This window comes from Vicia villosa, unplaced genomic scaffold (assembly GCF_029867415.1).
Source record: "Vicia villosa cultivar HV-30 ecotype Madison, WI unplaced genomic scaffold, Vvil1.0 ctg.000048F_1_1, whole genome shotgun sequence".
NCBI classification, from domain to species: Eukaryota; Viridiplantae; Streptophyta; class Magnoliopsida; order Fabales; family Fabaceae; genus Vicia; species Vicia villosa.
Genome location: NW_026704980.1, coordinates 901,542 through 914,821, shown reverse-complemented (window position 1 = coordinate 914,821; position 13,280 = coordinate 901,542). Strand labels below are relative to the sequence as shown.

General features: G+C 33.3%; 1 long non-coding RNA gene across 1 annotated transcript; it reads left to right on the top strand.

The window, feature by feature from the left end:
* The first annotated feature begins 1,984 nt into the window (after positions 1 to 1,984).
* On the top strand, positions 1,985 to 5,182 carry LOC131622994 (uncharacterized). The gene is made up of 5 exons (XR_009290066.1): positions 1,985 to 2,057; positions 2,241 to 2,393; positions 4,167 to 4,449; positions 4,803 to 4,903; positions 5,096 to 5,182. It is a non-coding gene; the product is annotated as an uncharacterized LOC131622994 (long non-coding RNA).
* Positions 5,183 to 13,280: the final 8,098 nt, after the last annotated feature.

Sequence of the window (13,280 nt, the reverse complement as noted above, 5' to 3'; positions counted from 1 at the left end):
GATTCTTCAATGTATTAAAAATCACTTGTCTTTCATCTTCCTTGCTCCCTTTCACATTCTAATTGCACTATTCTCTTCGAGGTAATATGCAAATCTCTCTTCCTCGTATCTATTTCTTTCGTATGACTCTCACATTTTCATATTCTCTTATCAAAATATTATTTTCTTTTCTTTTTTGGATTTTTTTTTTTGTCTTAGGGTGCTCCTTTGAAGAAAGTTATAAGAAAGGTATCATCTTTTCATAAATCTACAATAATATTATCAAAATAAGTCATTACATGAAATAATGATAGTTGGTTTTTGAAAATAATGGAAATTCTTCTATGTTGGCTACGTTCAATTTTCATGAAACATATTGAAAATTTTATGTGATATTTGTGTGTAGTTCTTTTTTCATTTCTTTTATGGTATTTATTTTTAAGAAAAATGTTTTTCTTTTTAAAACTAGACATTTTGAAATTACTTTTGATTACAAAGTTCTTTTGAAAACATTAAGACTTATTATCTTAAAATAGGTTGACAATTAACCTTTACATTTATATCAAAGTAAATATTTTAAGATTTATTTTTGTTTCAAATTAAAATTATAAAAGAGATTAATTTTAATGCACTTTAAGTGCTTTTTCTTTCTTATACAACCACTAAAGAAAAATAATATCTTTAAGACGGTTTTAATTAAAGTTTAATTGGTCAAACATCTCTTTTTAATAATATATCATAATAAAATATACACAATGGCATAAGTACATTTTATAAATAAAAATGATGGGTCAATAAAAATGTTATATCAACATCAATAAAAATATATTACATCTTCATTTTTTAGTGAAAATTTGAGAAATAAATTAAATTGAAGTGATTTTAAATGTGAGATTGTAGAGGTCTCTTCCAGTTTAACCAGTAGTTTTGAGATTGAGATTGAATTTAACTTTAGACATGTTGTAGTGTTAAATCTCTTGAGAAAAAGCTTTATCGTTTATTATAGTCCTCCTAACTGAAGGGTTAGTCTCTACAGTTGCCCGGAAATCTTAATTATATACAAGTAGGGGATTGAAATGATAATTCAACTTATTAATTAAGATATTTATATTATTATTATAATATTTAAAATTAAGTTAACATTTTAAGTTTTAAATTATATTTTATAATTTAAAATAAAACTAATTATAATATTACTTTATGAAAAAGTCTATTTTTTCTAATAAATAAAAAGAAATCCATAAATATAATTGATTTTTGTTTAATATTACTTTCTACTTTAATATTTATTTTTTAAAATATTTTATGTATAAAGATATTTTATTTTTAATTATTAAAATAATAAAATGTATCTATCTATCTATCTATCTATCTATTTATCTATATTATTATTATTATTATTATTATTTTATTACTATTATATTATTATTATTATTGGCGATTTTATATAACACACACACACACACACACATATATATATATATATATATATATATATATATATATATATATATATATATATATATATATATATATATAAAAGAACTCTGTAAAAAATTAGTTTTAGTTAGTGTAAATATAAATATTTTATGTCGCTAGTTTTGGTTTGTGTATATTATTTTCTTTAAATTTTATATATATTAAAGTTAGTCTTTGTAATATTTAATTTATTAATTATTTTAAACAATTAAAGTTAAATATTTTACATATTATCATGATCAATTATTCCAATACAAATAAATTTCATAGTAATTGAAACAAAAACACCAGATACCAAAACAAAAATGTGGTAGTACATTCGTAAGAATTACAAACAAAAATATTTGAGGTATACCAAAAAAACTACATACATGTGAAAAAAAAATTAACTTCTTTACTTGAATATTTTTCCATACTTAAAGATATAGTTGGAATTGCTTTATCTTTTAATATAGAAAACTTTTGGATTATTTTATAGAGTTTATGGTATATCTTGCAAACAATTTTAATTAAAGTTGACCAATGCAGCCCTAGTAATTACAACTTGTAAGGTGTGTCCTATCATGTCCAACGATGCTAAGGAAAGTGAGGAATCTAAGGTATGTATTCTATGTTATTAAATTTATCCAGTTAGGTTTATTAAATTTATCTAGTTAGAACTCTATTCAATCAGATAAATGTAGTAATATTATTACATGATCATACAAATGAAGAAATATATGCTTTTTCTTTCTAAAACCATATGCATTTAATTGATTTTGATTCTCTTTTTGAATGTTTAGAAGAAAGCATACCTAGTGTTTGAACTTGAAGATGGTTCTGTTGAAGAGATAGAGGAGGAGACTCTGTTCAAAGAAGTGAGTCGTCGTATATTAGAAGAACAAACTCCTGAGGAGATTTCTAAGATAATTGATATGTGTAAAAATATCAAAAAGGTATGTGGTGATATTATTTTCCAATTTTAATTTTATTATTTTTTTAAAAGCTTGTGTAAGGTAGTTGGAAATCAATTGTGAAAAAATAAATGAAATTCTATTTAGTTACTGTTTAACGATGTCAAATATATTATTTAGTTATGATTTAGCAGTAATAAATTTTAGACTCTATGTTGTATACTTTTAAAGACGGTCATAATATTTTAATATGTAAATGGAAATGAGTGTTTTTTATTGATTTTAAGGAGGAAGACTCTTCTGACTGATTTGTGGATGGTATTTATAGGAAACTCGGTTAGAGTTACAAACCTTTTTTTAGATTGATCATTGCGTCGGCAATATTCTCCTCATTTAAGCGTATGTTTGGTTCTGCGGTGCAAAAAATTGATTTTGAGTGAATTAAATATATAAAATTGATTCTGGATAAAAGTGAATTAAAAGTAAACTGATTTACATTTGGAGAAATTTTTACAAAAGAGAGTTGAACAATAAATTTCAGTGTAAAATCCACGTTTAAAAATCACGTTTGATCAAAAGCTATAAATCCTAGCTTCAAGTAAAATCAATTCTGAAAAGCATAATCAATTCTGCTCGAGATCAACCAAACACGTCAAAATCAATTCTAGACATCCAGAATCAATTCTAGATGCTTCAAACGTGAAACCAAACGTAGATTAAGACTTTTGGTGGATGATGCATTTCTTTGTTCACGAAAAACCTATTGTTGTTGATTTCTTTTCGGTCATTCGAGGTCATATTTTTTTGTGGAGAAAGATAAGTGGATTTAGAAGTTTTTTAGGATGAAACTTTCTCAGTATTCTCTGCTTATCACTATCCTTTGAACTCTTTAAATACTCTAAATCTCTCATCTTCTACTGGATTTACATCTCTTCCTCTTATTTGGGGCAGCTAGGCTCCTTCCAAGGTGATTGTTTTTTCCTAGTAGATTCTATTGGATAGTTTTTCTTGTAGAGAGAACTTATTCAAGGTAAAATTAATTCTCAACCCTGTTCTTATTGTTTATCCTTTATGTGGCGATTTTCCCTTACTTGTGATTTAGTCAGTAATATTTGATATATGATTTTTAAATAGTTTGGGTTATAGACCGTCCTTCCTAGGAATCCTAGTTTTCTCTTCGAGAGTTATTTTTTTACGAGGTAGGGCAAAGTCTAGAGTGAAAGGGGAGGAGGGAGAGTTTCTATGATCTAACATGCAGTGATCTAGGCCATTTGGAAGGCTAACAAAGAGATTAAGTGTTCGGATACTATGAACGTGAACAAAGTGGAGGATAAACATACTTTTTTGATTTGAAAATAGTTCTTTCAATGATTAATTGAGAATTCGTATTGGTTTCATAATCTTATCATTTAGATTAATCAACAAATAGATAAAAATTTTGACCTTGTTTAGAATGACTATAACCCTTTCTTCTTTCTTTAATTTGGTGGTTTCTGATCATGCGGTGGTAGTCATGTTGGCTTGTGATCTAGTGCTCCTCTTCTTTGGTATAGTCCTCTATGGGGTGGTGATAGAATATGTATTACAAGTGGTGCTTATTTTAGAGTTTCTTTTTATTTTATTTTTTTTGTAAGCAAGACTTGTTAGTCTTTGGTAGTGTAGTCTTTGATATAGTCAATTGTATTTTCATTGAATACTTTTTATTATTATTATTATTTTTATTATTATTATTATTATTATTATTATTATTATTATTATTATTTTGTCTTAAAAAAATAGTTATTGGTTGACTTAATTTTTGTGAGTTTTTCACAGGAGGAAAAATTGGAACCGGACGTAAACAAAGTTACTGATGATCCACGTATGAGACTTCTCAATAAGTTACATGCTAAGAAAGAGAAAGAACTGAGGAAGAAATTTAAGGTATACTATATTGCAATAGTATTTCACCTATTAATAAATAAGTAGTAATTTTCTTAATTTTTGTATATATAAAATTAGCTTAATGCGTCTAAGGATGATGAAGTAGTAAAAGAATCAAAGGAAGAACCTTCAGTTGATGAGTTGCTTTCATTTATTAATGGCAATGACGGAGAAGGTACGTCTTTTGCTCTAACTATTTTTCCAAATTTTATTAACAACTTTTTTAACTTTATTTTTAATATATGAATTTATTTAATTTTTTAATAATGAGGTACACGATTTTTGTAGTAAATAATTGTGATTTGGGAAGAGGAAATGTTAACTTTGAATAATTAATTATTGTAAAATGATAAAATTATTTTGATATTATTATTGTTTCAAAAAAATTCACACAATTTTTCATTTCAAAAATTTATTATATCCTGTTAACAATTTGAATTAATATAAGATTTATAAAATAAGTAATTTTAATTATAAATATTGCATTTGTGATGAAAGATTCAATCAATTTGTGATGTGATTTGGTAGATACAAAAGGGGCTAGAAGAAACAAGAAAAAGAAGAACAAAGGAAGGAAAGACAATACCAAATGTCATTCTTCAAAGAATGCAAATGAAGATTATAATGAGGTTAGACTCTACAAGTATATATTTTTTAAAAGATTTATTGAAAATGTTTGCATGAAATGTATATTTTCATTCTCATGCCTTAATTAAATGACCATTATTTATTAGTTTTGATATTAAGATTTGTTTTTATGATGTTATATTTTTTCAGAATATTTTAATTTCATGATGATATTTTTTTATTATGCCTTATAGATCTCTACTTCTCAAGATCATGCTACTACTCTTGAGGAACTTATTGAAGATGATTTTGATCCTGTATTGAAGGAAAATCTTGATAGGTTAGAAACATTTACTTTCTTTAACTACTTGAAAATTTGATTAAACCTATGAATATTTCTAATATGAACCTCTAAAAAAAATTATGAATGAATGTTCATATGTCTACTAAAATTATGATAAGGATAGAGTTGTCCATTTAATTGTTGAACATATTTTTCTCTTTAATTTTCCTTGATTAATTATGTTTGTTTTTATACAGGGAGGTGGAAGAATTTGCAAGAATATTAAATTTAGATTGGTCTGAAAGGGTAAAAATGTTTACCTAATTTGGGACAAAATAAAAGACTTGTACCAGTATCAATGAATAACATGTTGTAAGTTTCTACAACATGACAATGGTTCAATATGTAAATTAAAAGAAGGGATAGCTACTTAGAGTTTGGTATTTTCTGAATATCTCTCGAGTGTGATAGCTTCCTTGTAACTTGCAATTAAATTGTCAAACTTATTTCTATATGTATTTTTTTCAATTAAAATTGAATATAAGAGATTCCAGTAAATTATTCAACCTTTTGAAATATTCTGCAAGAAAATCAAGGCATTTTTTATTTCAAAACAAAGGCTTGATAAAATATTATATAAATGATGTCATTTCCAAACCAAAAACCATGTTCTTGTCCTTCAAATACTTCACATTATCTGAAGTATCCGAAAAAATCAAATTGTTTAAGAACTTTCAAATAGACTAAGAAAATTTCTTTACCCACCTCCCTATGGGGGTCACCCCCAGCGAAATTCCCAAACTACCCCTGCTTCGGAAATGAACTTCCGAAGCGCTTTTTTTTTAAAAAAATTTCCTTGATTCGGAAGTTCATCTCCGAAAACACCTCATGGGGGGTGAATTCGGAAGTTCATTTCCGAATTATGCAGAAACTGTGTTTTTTTTATGTTTTTTCTTAAACGCAACCGCATTTTAATTAAACGTTACCGGCAAATAAAATAAACAATAGATAGACTGAAAACACTAATATGATAAATAAACAAAAAAAAATACTAATATGAAAATATTATATACAAACCGAAATAAATAAAAATAGTGTGCTAAATATACAATCCAAAATCAAAAAATGAATAAACCCCACCACTACTGGGTGTGCCTAACCCGCTCACCCTCCTCTGCCGCCTGTACCCCGCCGCACGGCCCGCATCAGTGACGATGATCTCCATCACGGCGACTGCCTCTGGTCCGCCCTGATGAATGACACCTCGATCCAACGCGTCCCGCCCAAGCATCTCTATCCGCTGGCAGATCGGCATGAGATCAATGGCGTGGTCATCCTCGGCCTGCCGGTTCTCCAGGATCTCCTTGTGTGCTGGCCTAGGAGCGCCGGGAACGTCGGGTCTCAGCAGAGGATGGGACACCCGGTAGAACCATGTGACGTACCCCTCCACACTGTGCCAGTCCTGGGTGACCCGCATGCGACGGTACTCCTCCGGTACCACATGATGCTGCCACTCCTCCCATATGGCAGTGAGCTGCACTCTGGTCACTGTGTCAGGAGCAGCCTCGAAGGGTGACCTGGGTATGATCTGCACGAACCCAAACTGCCGCATGCACCGCTCCGGGAGATACCGGACCATGATGCCGGTCCCGCATGCCAACCAGCCTGAATATAGAGCAACCCCGTCGAAGGGGACAACCTGAGCATAGTCGGCGAACGGCCTCCAGGTGACGTCGTCGTGCATCGTGCGGTCCAGGTACAGGCGGTATGGTCCCACCGCATCGTTCCCCCTCTGGAGGGCGTATCTGGCGGCCCTGGGCATGGCGTCAACGTACGCAGGATCGATGTGGAAGCCGTGGATGCAGGAGAAGTAGGAGATGATCCAGCTCTGAAACACAAATACGATAATGTATTAAAAATAAATACGAAACATAAATAAATAAATACGAGAATGTGTTAAAATCAAACGTACCGTAAGCAGAGTGCAGGATCCGACCAGCTGCCTCGTCCTCCAGTTGGAGGCCTCATTCAGCTTCTGGTAGAGATATGCCAGAGTAGCTGCCCCCCAGTTCCACTGGTGAACGGTATCCAGGTCCATGAAATAGCGGAGGTAGGTCACGTCGACGTACCTGGCGCTCTTGTCCACAAAGCATGCAACGCCTACCACATGCATGTACCAGCACCGAAGAGCGCAGCCGCGGTGATACTGTGTGAACAGCTCGTCACCCGCAGCCTCGGCCTCGGCAGCCGCATCCAGATGGTGGTCAAAATAAGTGCTTAGTGTGGTGAACCGGACATGAGGCCCAGAAGTCGTGACGCACTCAAAGTGAGCAACCTCGTGCTCCATGCCTAAGTAGAGCGTCATCCACTCAATGGCCTCCACCCTCTGGATCTTGGAGTGGGTCAACAGCGGCCCCCTAATCGGCAGGTGGAGAAGACACTGCACGTCATGCAAAGTGATCGTCATCTCCCCAACCGGCAAGTGGAAAGAGGACGTCTCCTTGTGCCAGCGCTCCACAAATGCCCCTTGCATGCCGGTGCTGATGGTGGTGTACCCCGTCATGCAGAGCCCGCTGAGCCCTGAACCTCGCACATGGTCGTTAAACCACTCAGCTGCTGGTTTAAACAGACTGAAAATCTTGCGGGCGTGGTTCACCATTTTCAGCGGCTCTCTCTCCTGTTACAAAAAAAAACAAATAAGCGAGAAATAAACGGTAAAATTATAAAAAATGGTGACAAATAAACGGCTAAGTTAAAAAAAATACCTCTCCCTCCCAGATCCGCCGAGCGACGTGATCCTGGTAGTGAATCAGCAGGGAAGTGTCAAAAGGCCCTCCCGGAAAGCTATCCACCTCCTGCTCCTCCTGCTCCTCCTCCTCCCCGACTGGAGGGTCAACATCCGGTATGACCTCCTCCTCCTCCTCATCCTCATCCTCCTCCTCTCGCTGGCGGGAAGAAGATACTCGAGCCAGCCTACTCCTAGAGCCTGAAGCAGATGAACTCTCCACCAAGTCTTGTGGAACGCGGACACGGCGTCCCCGTCCCTGCCCCCGTCCCTGGGTCGACGCCAGATGCGCCGCCGCCCGCTCGCGTCTAGCCGACGCAGTCTGGGACTCTCTCCCCTGTCTGATGCGTGCTGGCTGGTCTGACATGATCCTGTAAACAATCGAAATCGATTAATATGCGAGACAAATGAAAAAACAAAAAAAAAATGAACTTCTGGTACAGTTCGGAAGTTCATTTCCGAAAACTGGGATGGAGGTGTTTTCGGAAATGAACTTCCGAAACACCCCCACGCAGAGCTTCTCTGCAACCTCCAATGGCAGACCCAAAAACCTAAACCAAATCCATTTTTTTGCCTACTAAACATCCTAATATCAGTACTAAGCTATCTTAATGTCATTTTTTCAGATTCTAAACACCCTAATATAGTTTAATCAAATAGATCTAAAACTTGAAAAAACAATGATAAACTTACCAATTAGTGTTTAATGATGAGTTTGGTTGAGTTTGGAAGAAGAGTTTGGCTACTTCACACTTGCTTCTGCAGAAATTTCGCCTATGGAAGTGTTTGATGATGATTAGGGTAAATGATTTGGGGGAGGGGAAGAGTTCTGCTTAATCTGCAGAACGCGTTTTATTTCGGAAGTTCATTTCCGAAATTGTAGTTTCGGAAATGAACTTCCGAAATAAGACATTTTTTTCAAAAAAAAAGGCGCTTTCGGAGATGAACTTCCGAAAACACCTTTTTCATGCATTTCGGAAGTTCATTTCCGAAGTCAGGGGTATAATGGAGTTTTCACCAGAGGTGGACTAGAATATAGGGAGGTGGCCAAAGAGCGGCAAACCATCACTAAACCTCCTCTAATCTTATGCGATCCAACTAAACTAAAAAAAGCCTCAAAAAGCGACATGATACCCTTAGGAAAAACAAAAGACCATCATAATCACCTAAAATTCATATACCACAAAACTAATACTATCTCACAGGTGACAAACAAATGAGGAACTGACTCTGCAATACTCCCACATAAACAACAAGACATCTTATTCGGGTCCAAGAAGACCCCATACTTAAACATGTTCTCTCTCGAAGTGAACTTACCAAGTAGAAGTTTCCAAGAAAAGAAAATAACTTAGGATTGAGCCCAACAAACCCAAATGTAAGACAAAACTCGATCGACTCTATTCTAAGGGAGAAAGATCTAGCTTAGCCCTCAAATAGGGAGCTATAAGCCAAATTAATAGAGTAAGCCCAACTTTCCCACCCCTCAACCACAAACACTAGTCTCTGGAAAAAAGGTTACCCCTATGCAGGACTAGAAGAAATCTATCCACAAACTATTACTCATAAACAAAACAAAATCGCTCCAACTAAAAATTCTACCCAACCAAACCCTAATCAAACACCATTATAAGTGCCAAAATATCGTTATTTTGTGTATGTAATTTGGGCCGCTTATCGGTTCTTTATGTTAATATTGTTTGAACAATCTCCTCTTTGTTTGTAAATACATTTACTTTTTGAATAATTGTATTTTCATGTAATTATGTACCGTTTGATAGTTTTAATGTCTTTTTGTAGGTATTGTTGCGTATTTGGAGCATGAGCAATAAAGGTGTCGAAGACACAACTGCAAATGCACAAGTTTTGAAAGAAGAATAAAGTTCTGGTATAGCGCGCTTAGCGCGGTCTGGGAGAAAATCAGAAATGTTTGGCAGAGTGGAGCACCCGGCGTGGGGTCTGGAGAGCGGTTTGATCTTTTAATGAAGGTGTGCTCAGCGCACTAGTTGCGCTTAGCGCGGTCTGCGATTTCACATTTGTATATATGTTATAAAATCAGATTTTGTTAGTTTTTATCATCTCTTCTTTGACAAAATTGAGCTTTGATCCATTCTCTGTAGTTTAGAAGTTTAAGCAACATCATTGGGTGGTCATCTTGTCGTTTGGTTGCGGGTTGTCTCCGATCGCACCGACAACACGAGAAGTTTCCACTTGCTCTCATTCTTTCTTGTGACACATTCCAATGGTGGGTGTTGTATGGATATTTTTCTCTCATTGTATGTACATTTGTCGATCTTGGGATCATATTTATATTTTCTTTACAAATCATTATCGATGTTGTTCTCGATCTTTTTGCTTTCAGATTTGTGTTGTCATAGACATATGCTTCATAGATCTTGATTAAGATGATATCTATTATTTTCTAAAGTCTAAACATAGATTCAGGGATGATAATCTTCGTGGGTATCAGAGCTTAATGCCGCTTCAACACTACCCTAATGGAAACCTATAAGATAAAGCCTTTGAAAACTATCTCTTAGGAGAATACGCTCCACCCAAGGATTATCCAAAAAGAAGTAAGGAGAACAAACCAAACTTTCCTCTGAAGACCCTCCACAAGTCAGTCATAAGGATTTCCTACATTACACATCAAGAGAGAGAGAGAGACCCCTTTCAACAAGATGAGGCAGAGAAAAAGTTGCAGGATCTTCATGTTGGACAATTGACTTCAAACACAAGAGGGGAGGGGTGAATTATGGAATTCAAAATTCGTGATTAATTTGAAGGTTTTGTTACTTAAGAAACGAATTGTGTTAGTAATATTTAAGATCGAAGTAAATTGAACACAAAAAAAAACAGTTAAGTAAATTATAGAAATTAAAAGATAAGAGTTTAGAGAGATAACACCAGTGATTTATTCAAGTTCAGCAGAACGTTGACCCACTCTTATCCCCAAGAGATCTTCTTAAGAATTAGATTATAAGCTTGAGATTTTATAAGTTATGCCCACAAACCTTGATACAATCTAATTTTGAGATTTTACAATGGTTTACCCAAAACAAAAATTAAATTTTTTACCCAGGTTGAGCAAACAAACCAATTTAGAGATTTCCAAGTTTATCTCAATAACCAAACAAATCTTTTTTCGGCAAAGTTCTAGAACCAAAACAGAGATTTCATGGCTGGTTTATCTCAAGAACCAAATCCAATTTCCCAAGAATATTGCACTCTTGAGAATTTTAACAACAAACAAATATAATTTCTTCCTCACAAGAAGTTTATCACTCAAAAGAACTAAGAAAACTTAAGTGAAGAAAATATTTCTAGAGAGAGGGGAGGAAAATAGGGAAATAAATTCCCAAGAAACATGAAACTTCGGAGATTTGGTGAGAAATGAGAAGGAGAGACACCTTATATATATGGTGGAAATCTAAAAAAGGAAATGATCCATGAGCATTTTTAATGACCCAATCGATTGGCTCATCAACTCAATCAGTTGGATGAGCAAAATAATCGATTATTCTAGCCTATTTTAGATATCTTTTGTTAGTAAAAAGAGAAAAAGAGAAAAGAATAAACAAGAAAAAGAGAAGAAAAGAAAAAGATAAGAGAAAAAAAAGGAAAATTTGGAAGAAGAAGAAGAAGAAAGCTTGCATCAACAAGGATTTCAACTCAATTTCATCATCAATTTTCTTCCTAGAGATTGATTCCTAGTTAGACATAGCTTTGGTGGGGAAAAATTCATGATTTGGGAACTAAGATTTTTGTGTGAAACTTGATATAGTGTGAATTAAATGACGATGCATGTTTTACATGTTGTTTTGTATGATTCACATCATATGTTATGTTTTTTGGTTGATTATTGATGTTGTGGTGATGTCATGAAACTATGTTTTTATTGTTGCTTCTTGATGATTGAGAGATGTTGATTACATGAATTGTGTAGTATATCTTTGTGTGTATATTATGATTCTTAATTCTACAAGTTATTCTCGTCATTTCACACTTATATGTTTGTTATATTGTGATTTAATGCTAAAATGTATTAAAATTATTATGTGTATGTGCTTTGAATAAACTTATTATATGTATGTGTGACTAGTGTTCGTGCAGAGTTGTGATAAAGTGTGTAGCATTCATTGTATCATGCCATCTGTGCGTTTGTTTTTTTATTATTATTATTATTATTATTATTATTATTATTATTATTATTATTATTATTATTATTATTATTATTATTATTATTATTATTATTATTATTATTATTATTATTATTATTATTATTATTATTATTATTATTATTATTATTATTACTATTATTATTATGTGAGTTTTGTAAAAATAAGTGTGTGAAGCTGTTATAGTAATAAGTTTTGCATTTTATGTGCTATGTTCTTTTTGTAATCTGAAAAGTTCGTTGTGCGTGTTTGAAAATTGATACTAATATCCATTTACTATGTATGTATTACAACTTGACCTTAAACATGTATTGTTAAATAATGTGTTATATTATAGTATCATGTTATTTAGCAATACTCATGTTGCGAATAATGTTAATTTCTTGATATGAAATGCTTTAGTATGTTATGAAATGATTGAATATAGTTTGGATGGTTAAAGGTCGAAGAAGAAGGATTTAAATGTGAGACTTAGGGGATTCTGTCCTATCAATCTCGCTGAGTGACTGAGATCCTCGCCTAGCGAGATTTGTTGATATGAGAAATTCAACAATATTAAAAATAACGTATCTTAAGTTTCGTAACTCGAAATGAGATGTGGTCAGATGCGTTGAAAATCTCATTGATCCACTGTCGCGCGCGGATCAAAAACGAGGAACCTATGGCCTAAACGCACAAACACTTAACCTAAGACTCTAAAATTAGTTAATAACGATAAGAATCCCCGGCAACGGCGCCAATTTGATCCGCTGTCGCGCACGGATCAAAAACGAGTATTTTGTAAACGTAATATAGCGACAATGACTCGAGTCGTATCACAAGGATTCTTGTTTTGTTATTAACTAATATAAATAAAATTGGGATTTATGGTTTTAGATCGAGTTATGAACAATAGAGAAAATAAGTGATTAAAATAAGTGATTAATGAAATAAGTTGTTTTGAAAAAGTGATTATAAAATTAAGCCAATCTACTGTTTTCGGTTCCGGCTTATCATGGGTTTCTACCTTACCAATTCCCTAAGCGGCTTCGATCTCTATTCGATTTCAATATCAATTGACAAGCGCAAAAGATATTAAACAGATTGGATTCCTATTCCGAATTAAGCAAACGGATTAATACAATCGCGAATTAAGCAAACACGATATAGAAACGCAATTTAACGACGAAGCGACGTAAACAACGATTAACAGT